Source organism: Urocitellus parryii, chromosome 12 (genome assembly GCF_045843805.1).
Source record: "Urocitellus parryii isolate mUroPar1 chromosome 12, mUroPar1.hap1, whole genome shotgun sequence".
NCBI lineage: Eukaryota > Metazoa > Chordata > Mammalia > Rodentia > Sciuridae > Urocitellus > Urocitellus parryii.
The window spans coordinates 83,331,243-83,345,584 of NC_135542.1; the positions used below are offsets into that span (position 1 = coordinate 83,331,243).

At 39.0% G+C, this 14,342-nt stretch overlaps 1 protein-coding gene across 2 annotated transcripts in view; it reads right to left on the reverse strand.

Annotated features, from left to right (window-relative positions):
- The window catches only part of Vps54 (VPS54 subunit of GARP complex), an 88,584-nt gene extending 74,558 nt beyond the window's left edge, over window positions 1–14,026 (reverse strand). For both annotated transcript variants that reach the window (XM_077791890.1, XM_077791889.1), the window contains exon 1: window positions 13,953–14,026. The gene's annotated coding sequence lies outside the window, so the exon portion shown is untranslated. The remainder of the gene's footprint in view (window positions 1–13,952) is intronic.
- Window positions 14,027–14,342: the final 316 nt, after the last annotated feature.

The following is a 14,342-nucleotide window of genomic DNA, read 5'->3' on the forward strand; positions in this document are numbered from 1 at the left end:
TCTAAACTCAATGGCCTATATTCAATTTTCATCTAACCTGACCTCAAATCTCTCAAAAGTCAATAAAGGCAATAAATGTAGAAGGATGGAAAAGTTAGAAAACAACCATTTGTAATCCTCCAAGGTAGCACTTTATTTAAGCAAGGACCATTAGTGTATGCCAAAACCATTGGTTAAAAAGCTGTTGAGGCCTAAGAACACAGTTCAACAGTAGTGCGCTTCCCTAGCAGGTTCAAAGGCCCTGCATTCAATCCCCAGCATTACCAAAAAGAAAATAAGATTAGGGCACAGAATATCTACATCGCCATTAAGCATCACCCTATTATTTATTTATTAAACAATACAGAATTGTCAGGCTCCACCTTTACCAAATGACCAAGTGTGCATTACCAATACAGGGGCAGCCTGATATGAAGTGCCTGTTGATACATACTATAATACAGTAGGAGGGTCACACATCATCTTTGTGGCAGTCTTGCCAGAAATGTCTCACAGAATCTAACTGTAAGGAAAGAGATCAATTCAGAATGTGGAGAATACTCAGGAACAAATGGCCTCTACTTTTCAAAGGAGGAAATTCACAAAGAGAGGGAGGCAGTGGGTCTATTTTGGCTCATAGTTTCAGCCCATGTCCACTTGACCCCATTGCTTTGGGTCTGTGGTGAGGAAGAACATCATGGCAGGACACTCATGGTGAAGTAAAGCTGCTAACTTCATGGCAGCCAGGAAGCAAAGAGAATGATAAGAAGAAGGAGTCAGTGTCCCAACACAGCTTTCTTTCAAGGGCTCATCCCCAATGACCTACTTCCTCTGACTAGGCCTCAACTTCTAAATTTTCCACCACTTCCCAATAGCTCCATCAGCTGAGGATGAAACCTTCAACATATGAGCTCTCTTGGGGAACATTTAAGATACAAACCATAACAAAACATGTTATCAGAAACCACAAATAATTCAATATGCCTGAGAAAATTATATTCGTGGAGGATGAGATAAGTTGCAGTGAGTCATCAAGGCTAGAAAGGTAATTTGGAAAAAGAACTTAAAGGAATTTATAAAACTGTTAAAGGAATAAGGAATATGTATTTCATCAGGATGATGAAAGTTACAAATAATTTAAGCAGAGGAATGATATAATCAGATTTACCCTTTATAAAGGCCACTGACAATAGCACAGCAGATGTACCAAGACTAGAAGACCAGATAGGAAATTTGCAATCATCTAGGTGAAAGATACATTAAAATTGAACTTGAACTGAGGATATAGCTCAGTTGGTAGAGTGCTTGCCTTATATGCACAGGGCCCTGGGTTAAATTCCCAGCAACACACACACACACACACACACACACACACACACACACAAACACAAAAAACCTTGAACTCAATGTTAGAGGAGAGGGAGAAAACTAAAATTTCAGATGTTTCTCCAGTCATAATCTCTTCGGTGTCCCACATTCCAATTTATAACTGCATATACTGGGCACCTTTAACTACATGTTTCATAAATATCTAAAATTCAGGATATATAAAACTTAAAACTCATTATCTGCCATCTTTATTCACCTTCTCCAGCTGCCAAAATTTGATATCTTCTCTAACTTAATTAACAGCAACACCATCTATGTATTTCCCAAACTAGGAACCATAGAGCCAATGTGACTCCCTCACATCTTCATATTCTTCAATTTCTATACCGAGTCAGATAGGCCTACAGATTCTACCTCCAAACATACCACAAATCCTTCCCTTAAATCTCCATTCCAATTGCCACTACTACAATTAAGGACTTTATTTGAAGATTACTGTTGTGAGAGTCTTGTACCAAAAGTTCTTTCTTAATCCTTCAAAATCACTTTCTCTAAAATTCACATTTGTTTAAGTTACTCTCATCAGGTCTAAAATCTCTGGCATAAACTCCCTTTACAATCCGCCTCCTGTTCTTCTTCAGTTTAATCAAATTGCAAATAAGTAAATAAAGATGTCTAGGGCATGAACTTTCTTGACATAATTTTTATGATTTCAAAATCATACTTCATTCACTCTATAAAAGAAATTCATAAAATATCATGCATCGCCATAATATTCATACGCAAACACCTGCTCCTTAAGTGTCCTTTGAGTTAAAAAAAGTCAACTGTTTGAATGCAAAATTATCCAAATTCACATAATTATTTTTTTTGCTATGAAAATTTAATTCTATTTACTAAAATTCAATTTTTAAAGTCCATTGTATTAAGAAATATTCTTACTAATACTACCACATGGCTTACTCTGAATATTACTGCTAATAACCTTTAAGCTACCCCCTGAAAAATCATACTGACTAGTTAGAGCTTCATCTACTTCCATACCTTACTTTTGTATGATTAAGGAAAGTTGACCAGCTAACAAAACTTTATAAGAGATTAACTTTATGTATTTTAATCAAATGAACTAAAATGCTAAGCACAATGGACTACTAGATATATAGAAAAATCAAAGTAACTCTCTGTGGGACGCCATTCTCACACGTGATCGGGTGCCTCCCGTTGAGGGTCTGAGGCACTTTGGCACATGTCGAAGTTTTCCCGTCCCTCTCCTGATGAGAGAGCCCATCCGTGTGGGGGTGTGCCTGACCACTGACCCCGGGGACCCAATCGCTGACCCTGACCTTGGAGTGCAGCCCCCCCTCAACCTTCATTGGATGGAATTCTCCCCTGAATCTCTGGTTCCCTAATAAAAGGCTACTCCCCAGGGTGCTCGCTCTCTCTCTCCTGCTAGCCCTGAGTAATCCTTGCTGCCCTGCTGGGCGGCTAGAGGAGCGAACCAGAGAGGGGAGCCGTCTCGGACCTAGCAATAGAATTAAGGTAATTGAGTCTTGTGTTTTTATTTCGATCTCGTCTAACTAACTTTATGCCTAGAACCTCATTAATGAAACCACTGCGCAGGCCGCGTGGTAGATTTGGCGCCCAACGTGGGGCATTCTAGATTAGTTAGATTGAGTGGGAGCGCGCTATAAAGATAAGGAAAAAAGATATAAGGACAAGGAAAAAGGAAATAAAGAAATAAAGGAAAAAGATAAAGATAAAGGAAAAAGTGACATTGGGTCACAAAAGTACCTGGAGTTATTGAAGGAAAGAGACGTTAAATTAATTAAAATGGGAAATTCAACTTCTTCTGATAAGGAAATGTACCTGACTATTTTAGACAGTATAATTAATCAGAAAGGGAAACAGATTAAGAAAACTCAGTTATTACAATTTTTAAAGATTGTAGGTAAATATTGTCCTTGGTTTTGCGAACAGGAATCTCCAAATTTACTTACTTGGGAGAAATTAGGAAGGAAGTTACAGAGAGTTTGTATTTCTAATGAATTACCTGGAGGCATTGAAAATATACAGAAAACATGGACAGCTCTAGAAGTTTGTCTTTTTAAATATATGGGCCAAAATTCACGGCCCCCTGAGGACCTTTTAAAAGGCATTCAACGAGCTGTTAGGTCTATTCAAATGGAGAATCAGCCTGAGGCTAAGTTAATTCCCTTTCCCTTAAGCCCTTTAAAAACAAAGGCACTAAGGGCCAAGCCAAAGGTTCAAAATGTGAACTTAAACTCGCAACGCCATGCGGAGGATTCAAATGGCGCGGATGAGCCCGCCTTCTCGCCGCCATCATTCCCTCCTAGCGGGAGCCGAGCAACAATATGGGGAATTCCAGGGAAGATCGCACAGTGTGACGTCACTGGCGCCGACCAGAACAGTCCGCAATTTTTACCGGGACAGGGACAGAAATCACAGACAGTTTTCTTAGGACCTTCAAGGACAGTTGAGTTAAATCCTAAAACGGGGCCAGAACAAATTCCTACTGGAATTTTCGGGCCGCTTCCTGATAATACTGTAGGTTTAATTTTGGGACGGAATAATTTGAAGGGAGCCATTGAGGTAATACCTGGTGTGATAGATTCAGGATTTAAAAAACAGCTATATGTTACTGTAAAAGCCAATTATCCCCTAAGACTCACCCCAAAGGATACTTTTGTCCAATTAATATTATTGCCTTGTGTCTCTGAAAGGCACCTGCCGGCAGATTCAGTTTCTAAGCAGCCAGACAGAGTATATTGGTCACAGTTAGTAAGACAAGAACGCCCTTTATTAAAACTTAGAATTAATAATAAAAATTTTCTAGGAATAATCGACACAGGAGCCGATATTTCGGTATTGTCTAGTCGGTTTTGGCCTAGAAACTGGCCTTTGCATGTAGCACCAGCTAACCTAGAGGGAATAGGACAGGTTTCACAGCCTGCTCAAAGTGCCAACTATCTCCATTGGGAAGATTCTGATGGGAACAGTGGAGTATTTAAGCCTTATGTGTTAGAGTCTTTACCAACTAACCTATGGGGAAGAGATATTTTAACCAAAATGGGATTATTATTAGTTACTCCAAATTCTATAAGGTCAGTTGAGGAAGTCAATCAGAGGTATTTTCCTAGAGATGATAGGGAGACCTTTCAGGAAGAGTATCTGTTTACAAGCCAGTCTCCACGACAAAGATTAGTAATTGCTCCAAACCAAAATTTTTACTAGGGGCCCTGAGCACTTCCCCGATCCCTAAGACAGCTGAAAAAATCACGTGGCTCACAGAGGAGCCTATATGAATTTCTCAGTGGCCCATCTCAGGGGAAAAACTTAAAATAATTCATAGATTAGTTGAGGAACAATTTCAGGCTGGTCATATTGAACCAACGCTTAGTCCTTGGAACACACCTATTTTTGTTATTAGGAAAAAGTCAGGAAATTGGAGATTACTACAGGATTTAAGGGCAATAAATCATGCAATTCAGCCTATGGGATCATTACAGCCAGGACTTCCCTCCCCCACAGCCATTCCCTTAGATTATAGCTTGATGGTAATAGATTTAAAAGACTGCTTTTTCTCTATAAGGTTGCATCCTGAAGATTGTGAAAGGTTTGCTTTCACTGTCCCAGCAATTAATTTTAAGGAACCTGTTAAGAGATATTGCTGGAAGGTTCTTCCTCAGGGAATGCGTAATAGTCCTACACTGTGTCAAAAGTACGTTGATCAGACAATAGATCCCATAAAAAATAGCTTTCCTGATGCATATATTATTCATTTTATAGATGATATATTATTGGCTCATGCTAATCCAGAGACACTTTCAAAAATTTTTACTCAGTTAGAGGCTTCACTTACAACAATGGGTTTATGTATAGCTCCTCAAAAAATTCAAAAGGTGTCTCCTTTTCAATATTTAGGCCAGATAATTCAAGGACGTACAATCCGTCCTCAAAATCTTCAGATAAGAGTTAAGGAGTTACGTACCCTTAATGATTTTCAAAAATTATTGGGAGATATTAATTGGCTAAGGCCATCCTTAAAACTAACTACTTCTAAGTTAAGTCCTTTATTTCAGATATTACAAGGAAATCCTTCTCCAACCTCTCCACGTCAGCTAACTTTGGAAGCTAAGACAGCCTTAAAAAAGGTTGAAGTTGCAATTAAAAATGCACAGCTTACTAAAATAGATCCTAAAGAAATAGTGTATTTATTAATATTTCCAACTAAACATACCCCAACAGGAGCCATATGACAAAGATTAGGAGTTATTGAGTGGATTTATTTATCCCACTCTCCTCAAAAAACATTAATTCCTTTTCATGATTCTATAGCTCAATTAGTAATTAAAGGTAGAACTAAGATTTTACAATTAATTGGATCTGAGCCTGATATCATAATTATTCCATTTTCTGCTCAACAAACTAACTGGCTTTTTCAAACTTCTAACTATTGGCAAATAGCTTTTGCTGATTTCCCTGGACAGATAGATAGCCATTATCCTCGTGATAAGATTATACAATTTACATCATTAACATCACTAATTTTTCCAAAAATTGTAAGAGCTCACCCAATAGAGGGAGCTTTATCGATGTTCACAGATGGTTCTAACTCCGGTAAGGCAGGTTTTTTCAGTCGTGTTCACACAGAGGTGATACAAACTTCTTATACTTCTGCCCAAAGAGCAGAGCTTCAAGCTCTGATCTGTGCCTTAGATTACTTTTCAAATGAGCCTATTAATATTTATTCTGACAGCTTATATACAGTCAAAGTTACCAAAAATATTGAAACTTCAATGATTGGGTTTACTTCATCACAGGAGTTATTTAAATTATTTCATAATTTACAAAAGACAGTGCTAATGCGAAAGTACCCATGTTTCATAGGACACATTCGAGCCCATACTAATCTTCCTGGACCTCTAGTTTCAGGTAATGACAAAATTGATAAGTTAGTAGCTTTTTGTCAACAGATGTCTTCATATGACTGTGCACTAGCTTCCCATTCCTTACACCATCAAAATGCTTCTAGCTTACGTAAAAAATTTAGTATTACCAGAGAACAAGCTCGTCAGATTGTAAGCCAATGCCCAAAGTGTGTTATTCACACTCCATCTCTGCCATCAGGGGTAAATCCCCATGGATTAAAACCAAATCAGATATGACAAATAGATGTAACTCATATTCCTCAATTTGGTAAGCAATGTTATGTGCATGTCATAGTGGACACTTATTCTAGATTTATTTTTGCCACAGCACATACTAAGAAAAATGCTCAACATGTAATTTCTCATTACTTAACAACTTTTTCCGTTTTAAGATGCCCTATACAGATTAAAACAGATAATGCTCCAGCTTACGTAAGCTCTTCTTTTCAACAATTTTGCCAAGAGTTTCAAATCAATCATAAAACAAAAATTCCTTATAACCCCCAAGGTCAAGCCATTGTAAAACGAACTCATTTATCTATTAAGCTTCAATTACAAAAATTAAAAGGGGGGAATAGGATTGTCACTCCCCAAAATAGCCTTAATTATGCCTTGTTTGTTTTAAATTTTTTAAACTGTGATGCAGAAGGTCACACTGCTGCTGAGAGACAAATGTCTCCTTCAGTAACAGGCCCTTTAGGCAGAGTTCTGTGGAAAGACTTACAGACTGGTCAGTGGAAGGGTCCAGATCCGGTAATAATGTGGGGAAAAGGCCATGCTTGTATCTTCCCAGAAGGCTCTTTCCATCCTATTTGGGTGCCTGAACGTGCTATCAGACATGGAGGAGATAGAACCCAGATTCAAGAGACTGAGGATCGACCCAGAGGAGCCACTACCCAGAAGGAGGAGATTTCGGAAAAGGATGAAGAAAGACCAGATTGAACCAGTCGAAAAGCTGATTTCGTGGAAAGACGTAAAGAAGCTAACAACCCAGGCTTCCCAAATACTTCGACGCCTAGGAAAGAACAGAACCCCAGTCTTGATGGTAGCGACAATAATTGCCCTACTGGGCTGTCAGGTAAAAGGGAATCATGTAGACACTTACTGGACATATTTCCCAGATCCACCCCTGGTACACCCAGCTGTGTGGACTGGAGAATCTATTCCAGTATTTACTAATGACTCATTCATGATGGGAGGATTTACAGATACTCATATTACTCCCAATCATGTGACTAGATTTAATTATTCTGGCTACAGTGCCCAATTACCTTTGTGTTGGTCACATGATAAACATGCTGGCTGTCTGAAAGTATCATTTGAAGAAAAGACAGCGATTGGTAAACCTAGACTGACAAATAATTCTATTTATGGGGACTTAAAACCTAACACTAGATCAGTAATTAAAATGGGACTTTCCCATAACAAGCCAGTCATTTCTGCAAAACCTCCACAGATACCCCACTGTCCAAATAGTTCTATAATTGAGATCGGCACCTTTCCTAAATGGATGGATTGTGTAAATGCCTTTCCTGTACAACATAAGGTGTCTAAAGATAGTGGGTATATTTTAGACTGGTCTCCAAAGATTGATAAAAGACAATTACGAAGAAATTCTGCTATGACACCTGCAGGATTTGTCAGTAATATTTTGACTTATAGTGAAGGAGGTATTAAAAAAGATATTTGGCGCTTAATTGCTGCCTCAGAGTATTTACATTTTACAGATAAGCCTTTACCAAAATTTGTCGGCAAGAACTGTAAAGAGGGATCTTGCTATGGCTTAAGAGCTTGTGTCCAATCTCCTTATGTTTTAATTATTGGAAATGTAAAAGTTAAATGGATAGATGACAGATATGTTATTACTTGTAATAAGTGCAACCTAACCAACTGTATTACTAGGTATAATGGAGGAAAAGGAGTACTGATACTTCATCAGCCCTCTTTTGTTTTATTACCTGCTAATATTTCAGAGCCATGGTATGCTGATGCTGGTTTACAAGTCTTGCAGCAAATTCATGCTCAGCTAACAAGACCTAAACGTGCTATGGGAGTCATAATTGTTGGTGTCTTAGCACTGGTCTCATTTATTGCCTCAACAGTCTCTGCGTCTCTGACATTGTCTCAAAATATTCAGCATACAAAATTTCTTAATAATTTAGCTCAAAATACTTCCAAGGCTCTGCGTAATCAAGTAAATATTGATGAAAGGATTGAGACTAAATTAAACGCCTTAGAGGCGACTGTTATAGACATAGGTAATGAACTTTCAGCCTTAAAATTTAAGGAGAGGCTTAAATGCCATGCTAATTATAAGTATGTATGTGTTACAGCTGCCAAGTACAATGCTTCTCTCTGGGATTGGGAGAAGGTTAAAAACCATTTATTAGGTATTTGACAAAATAATAATAATAGCTTGGATATTCTGGAACTTCATCACCATATCCAAGACATTCAAAATAATAGAGCTGATTTTTCAGATCCTTCTTCTTTGGCTAACCAAATATTGAAGGAGTTAAATGGATTCAACCCTGGAAATATTCTTAAACACTCCGCTTGGTACATTATTGGATTATTCTCTTTGCTGTTAATTATCTTTTGTATTGTAACTATAGGATGGCGAGTCTTCCAATCAAGAATCCAGGAACTCCAGAGAATGAACCGCCGCCTCATTTTTAAGACAAAAAAGGGGGAATATGTGGGACGCCATTCTCACACGTGATCGGGTGCCTCCCGTTGAGGGTCTGAGGCACTTTGGCACATGTCGAAGTTTTCCCGTCCCTCTCCTGATGAGAGAGCCCATCCGTGTGGGGGTGTGCCTGACCACTGACCCCGGGGACCCAATCGCTGACCCTGACCTTGGAGTGCAGCCCCCCCTCAACCTTCATTGGATGGAATTCTCCCCTGAATCTCTGGTTCCCTAATAAAAGGCTACTCCCCAGGGTGCTCGCTCTCTCTCTCCTGCTAGCCCTGAGTAATCCTTGCTGCCCTGCTGGGCGGCTAGAGGAGCGAACCAGAGAGGGGAGCCGTCTCGGACCTAGCAATAGAATTAAGGTAATTGAGTCTTGTGTTTTTATTTCGATCTCGTCTAACTAACTTTATGCCTAGAACCTCATTAATGAAACCACTGCGCAGGCCGCGTGGTAGAACTCTCTGCATAAAAAGATGTTGAAAATAATAGAAAAAGAAACAAACCTAGAACAGGATGAGAATTTTACAAATGATGAGTAGGCTTAAAACCCCTATTTCTTCAGTTAAGCCCTCCCATTTAAGGAACAATTATCACTGGCTACAAAATAACCCTTCAAATGCAAAAGAAGTTATGCATACTAAATACAGACAAAAGGAATTATTCTCAAAAAAGTAAGTAATCTAAATAACTATAGCTTACTCTTGGAAAGTGTAAATTTTTTTGTAAAAAGTCAATTCCCAAAAGAAAATCTGAAATAAAACACTTATTTCAAAAACATGAAAATGTTTTCTCAAATACATATTTTGAAACAAGTTAACCCCCTGCCGCCCCCCCCACACACACACACACTTTTTTTTGGTACTGGGGAATGAATCCAGAGGTGCTTAACCACAGCACCACATCCCCAGCTCTTTTGTTAAGTTTTGAGCAGGGTCTCTCTAAATTGCTCAAGGGCTTGCTAAATTGCTGAGGCTGGCTTTGAACTTGTAGTCTTCCTGCCTCTGCCTCCTGAGTTGCTGGGATTACAGGTGTGCACCACCATGCCCTGCCAAGGTAACACTTTCTTGAACTTAATTTCACCATTATATTAATCAGTTATTATACTGTAAGAATGAAAACCTCAAGGGCTACTGAAGGAAGTCAGTTTGTACTTGTATTAAGTCAATTTGTACTTGTACATGGTGATATACTAATTCTTCTATAAATTTATTATAGATAGATGGAAATATATACTTAGTATTTCTCTTCTTCTTAGGGCCTGTCATCAGTCATGGTTCTCAGCCTTGCTATCTCTCAATTCCCATCTTTGGCAACTTCTATATTGCTTTCTAATTTGATACTTCTGAACAATTAACTAACACTTATGTAGTTATTATAGTTGACATAGCATCTTAATACACATTAACTCATTTAATTCTTATAATAACCTTGTAATACGGGAATCATTACTACCATTATTTTACAGATGAGAAACCATGGATCAGAAAGATTGTGACTTCTCTAAGGTCAAATGGATACTAAGTAGCAAAAATGGTCCCAATTGTGGATCATTTTTCACCACTAACTTGTTAAAAACATTAAATAGGGGGGCTGGGGATATAACTCAGTTAGTAAAGTGCTTGCCTCACGTGCACAAGGCCCTGGGATCAATCCCCAGCCACACACACAAAAACACATTAAATAAGAATCAAAACTATAAAGAGATTAACTTTATGTATTTTAATCAAATGAACTCAAAATGCTAAGCACAAAATGCCAATTGCCTAATGGGAAAATAAGATGAGATTTGAGTATAAAGTGTGAACTTTTCTGGATATTCATAACATATATATGTACAAGCATAAATATATTAATTAATCAAAACACTTAGCTAACTTCTTTCTTGGCAGTTGAAGCTGCAAGTGGACATGGTGGCTAAAGATACACCATGTTTATTTCAAATTTTAAAAACATATGCAACAATAACCAATAATTCAAAACTATCAATATAATTCAAATCTATGTAATATAAAGCTGCATATTAAGGGAGGGAAAAGTATTTATCTTCAGATTTGAAGACAACTACAAAGTAAAGAATATATATATTCTTTATGTCATTAATAGACTCCCTTTTACTTTTCCCTCCCAGCAGAGTTGCTAGAAAATTTCAAGTGTTAAGTGGAGAGTATTTTTCTACCAGGTGAGGGTCATGAACACCATCTCCAGTCTTTACCAGAATCATACAAACAACAGATTTATAATAGTACTATTGACATTTTGAGTCAGATAATTCTTTGTTGTGTGGATGAGGTATGTCTTTTACTAGTGTACAATAGCTAGCAACACCTCTGGCTACATGCCAACAGTACCCTCCTCAGTTCTAACAACCAAAAATGTCTCCACACACTGTCAAAAGTCCCTTGGAAAGCAAAACTGCCCTTGGAGACCTCTGGATCTTTGAAAAAGGAAGGCTACAATCATTTGTTAATTACAATTTTTAGAAAATAGTTCTTTTTAAAATTTGGATTTTAAAAAATGTTAACAATACAAGAAGCTATCTAAATAATATATTTGCTGTGCTTAGGTAAAACATTTCATTTACAGAGATACTTTAGTCACCCCCTTGTCCTCAAAGTTGGAAGAATGTCCAAGTTCTTTCCAAGCTCTGCTAGCAAAATGTCAAATACACATGAGAATCTAAACAATTCTAACAACCAACGCACCCCCAACCACACTCCCCATTTCTTGTTTTTCAGGGCCACATTGCGGTTCTTAAGCCAGCATCCTAGAGATTCAAGCTTCTACCTTTTAGATTTCCTAATATGGTCTCTGCCAATCATTTGTGAAGTAAGCAGGAAGAAGCTGATTAACTTTTAAGGCCTTTTTCCAACTTGATATCCTAATATTCAGTGGCAAAACTCCTCCTCTAACTTTGACTTAGCCCTGGTGGACACAACTAACTCTTCAGGTCACTGAAGCCATTGATGCTTTTTTCTTTCTCCAAATTTTGTACTTACGTTAACCAAACAGTATATCTGTTGTTTACAATATCCCTTTAAATATCGGGTGACCAGTTGTTTATTCCCTGACCCAAATAAATAAAACAAGTAAATTGATTTTAAAAGCATAACTTTTCAAGAAATTCTGAGTTAATGCCATTAGGCAAATATTGAGATAAAAAGTAGATTAGTGATTGCCTAGAGCTGCAGGTAATATGGACGAATGGGGAGTAATTGCTAATGGGTACAAGGCTTTTTGGGGTAATGAAAATCTTCTAAAATTCTATTATAGTGCCGGTCAGAGAACTCAGTAAATATGCTAAAACCCACTGAAATACATTTTACACAAGGGTATTTATGGAATGTTGTTAATTATAACTCAAAAAAAAAAAAAAAGCTGTTTTTAAAAAGTTATGAGCACTTGCCTACCATGAGTGAGGCCCTGGGATAAATCACCAGGACCAAAAGGAAAAAAGAAGAAAAAGCTAAGAGCAGAAAAAAGGAATTTTAATCAACTTTTATTGATAGAAAAAGGAGTGTAATTAAAACAAATTCTGCAGTTTGCCATTTCATGGGTTATATAAGATTTAACTTCAATTCTGACATAAAAATTTAATGATTTTATCCAGAAATAAATTTTAACTTTTCAAGAAAACAATTATATGCAAATTTAATCATCTTTTCCTTTAAACTGGGTGATCTTACCAGTGACAATTTCGAAAACAATGAAAAACATTTCAGAAAGTCAAACGCAGTAGTAACAATACTTCTACAGGAACAAGATATATGAATATCAATAACAAAGCATAGTCTTTACAGTTTTATTGTGAATGGACTAGTAATGTAATGATTCTAAAATTACCAGAATATGATTTTAAAATAGCCAAATAATAATAAAATTGCAAACATCTACCAAAAACCAAAATTATCAATTACATATATTGATCTGTCTAAGCTTATCAGGAGCAATGATGATCACTATGAACCACCAATACCCATTTCTAGGAAATCAGACTCTGACTGTAGTACAAATAGAGTCAAACAAATCCCATCTGTTCTATCATAACTGCTCAGTAATCAATTAGGCTCTCAAGGTACTTGTGCTTTCCCAATTAGAACTCCCCATCAGATTAATGAAGGTTCATCAAGATCTACAGCTAAAGTTATAACAATATGATTATCTGTATACTACAAATAATTTAATATGATATCATTTGCCAAGTAAGCATTTACTTTTAAGACTGCCCTGGGTTTGACAAGTCAGAAGTAGAGCCAATTAGAACAATTCTTCAAAAGTGGAGCCTCTATAAAATACAAATAAATAAATAAAGCTGGCTAAAAGAGAATTTAAAACAAAAAAAATTTTTTTGCAACTCTGGTCGGCCAAAATTCTAAAAATACCATCCTGAACTCAACACATGGGCAGAGCAGTAGCTAATTATAATGGTCAGGCAAAAGTTCCCAAACGACAAGGGGAGGACAGGGATGGCCTACCTTTGTATCATGCAGATATAGAAGGAAGCACAACAGAAGAAAACTACTGAACCAATTATTGCGAGCTTAAATTGCCTAACTGCAAAACACCGAATTATTCTTTAGGTTAGTTTTTCCCAGAGCTGGGGGGAAATTGAAAAATATTTAATAAAAATTATCCCAAAAGGCTCCAAAAGGGGTTAAGGGCCCGGCTGAAAGAAGACAAGAAAAGTTTGGGGTCAGGATCCAAGAGGAGTGATGGAAGTTCCAGAGCCGGGATCCCGGCGAGGGGCGAGACCGGCGTCAGCGGCCGCCGACAGCAGAGGAGCAGAGCAGTGGGCCGGGATCCCAAAGGGAGAGTGACAAGGAAAAGAAGGTAGCGGAGAGGAGAATGGAAGCTTCGGCGCCGGTCACTTGTGACCGAAACTATGTCCGCTTCGGGCCAGGAAGGAGACAGGGGGGGTGGGGTCTCGGTCCCTCTCTCCGCAGTAGGTCGGGGTGAGCCAGGGCCCCGGAGCGCAGTGAGCAGCGGGGGACTGGCCCGACACCTACCTGCGGTCCCGGGCAGCCGCCCCAGAGAGAGGCCTAGTGCATCGCCGCCGCCTCCAGCCCTCCACGTCGCGCCGAGGCTGCTGCTCCGCGGCCGCCGCCGCCCGGAGCCTGGCCGGGCCGAGCCCGGCTTCCCGCCTCCGCCTCGCGCCGGCTGGCCCGCGGGCCAGGGGAGCACAGGGTCGCCCTCTCGAGCCCAGCTCCGCTCAGGGGTAAGAGGCGGCAGCGGCGGCTCCCTCACGTCTCTCCCGGGTGTCCTGTCAGCCAGCAGTTTCCCCCGGGTCCGCAGCGCCGCCTCCGCCGCTGCTGCCACCGCCTCTCCCACATCCCCGGCCTCCAGGGGAGCCGCCGCCGCCGCCGCCGCGCAGCGACCACTGCCCCTGGCGCTTCTGC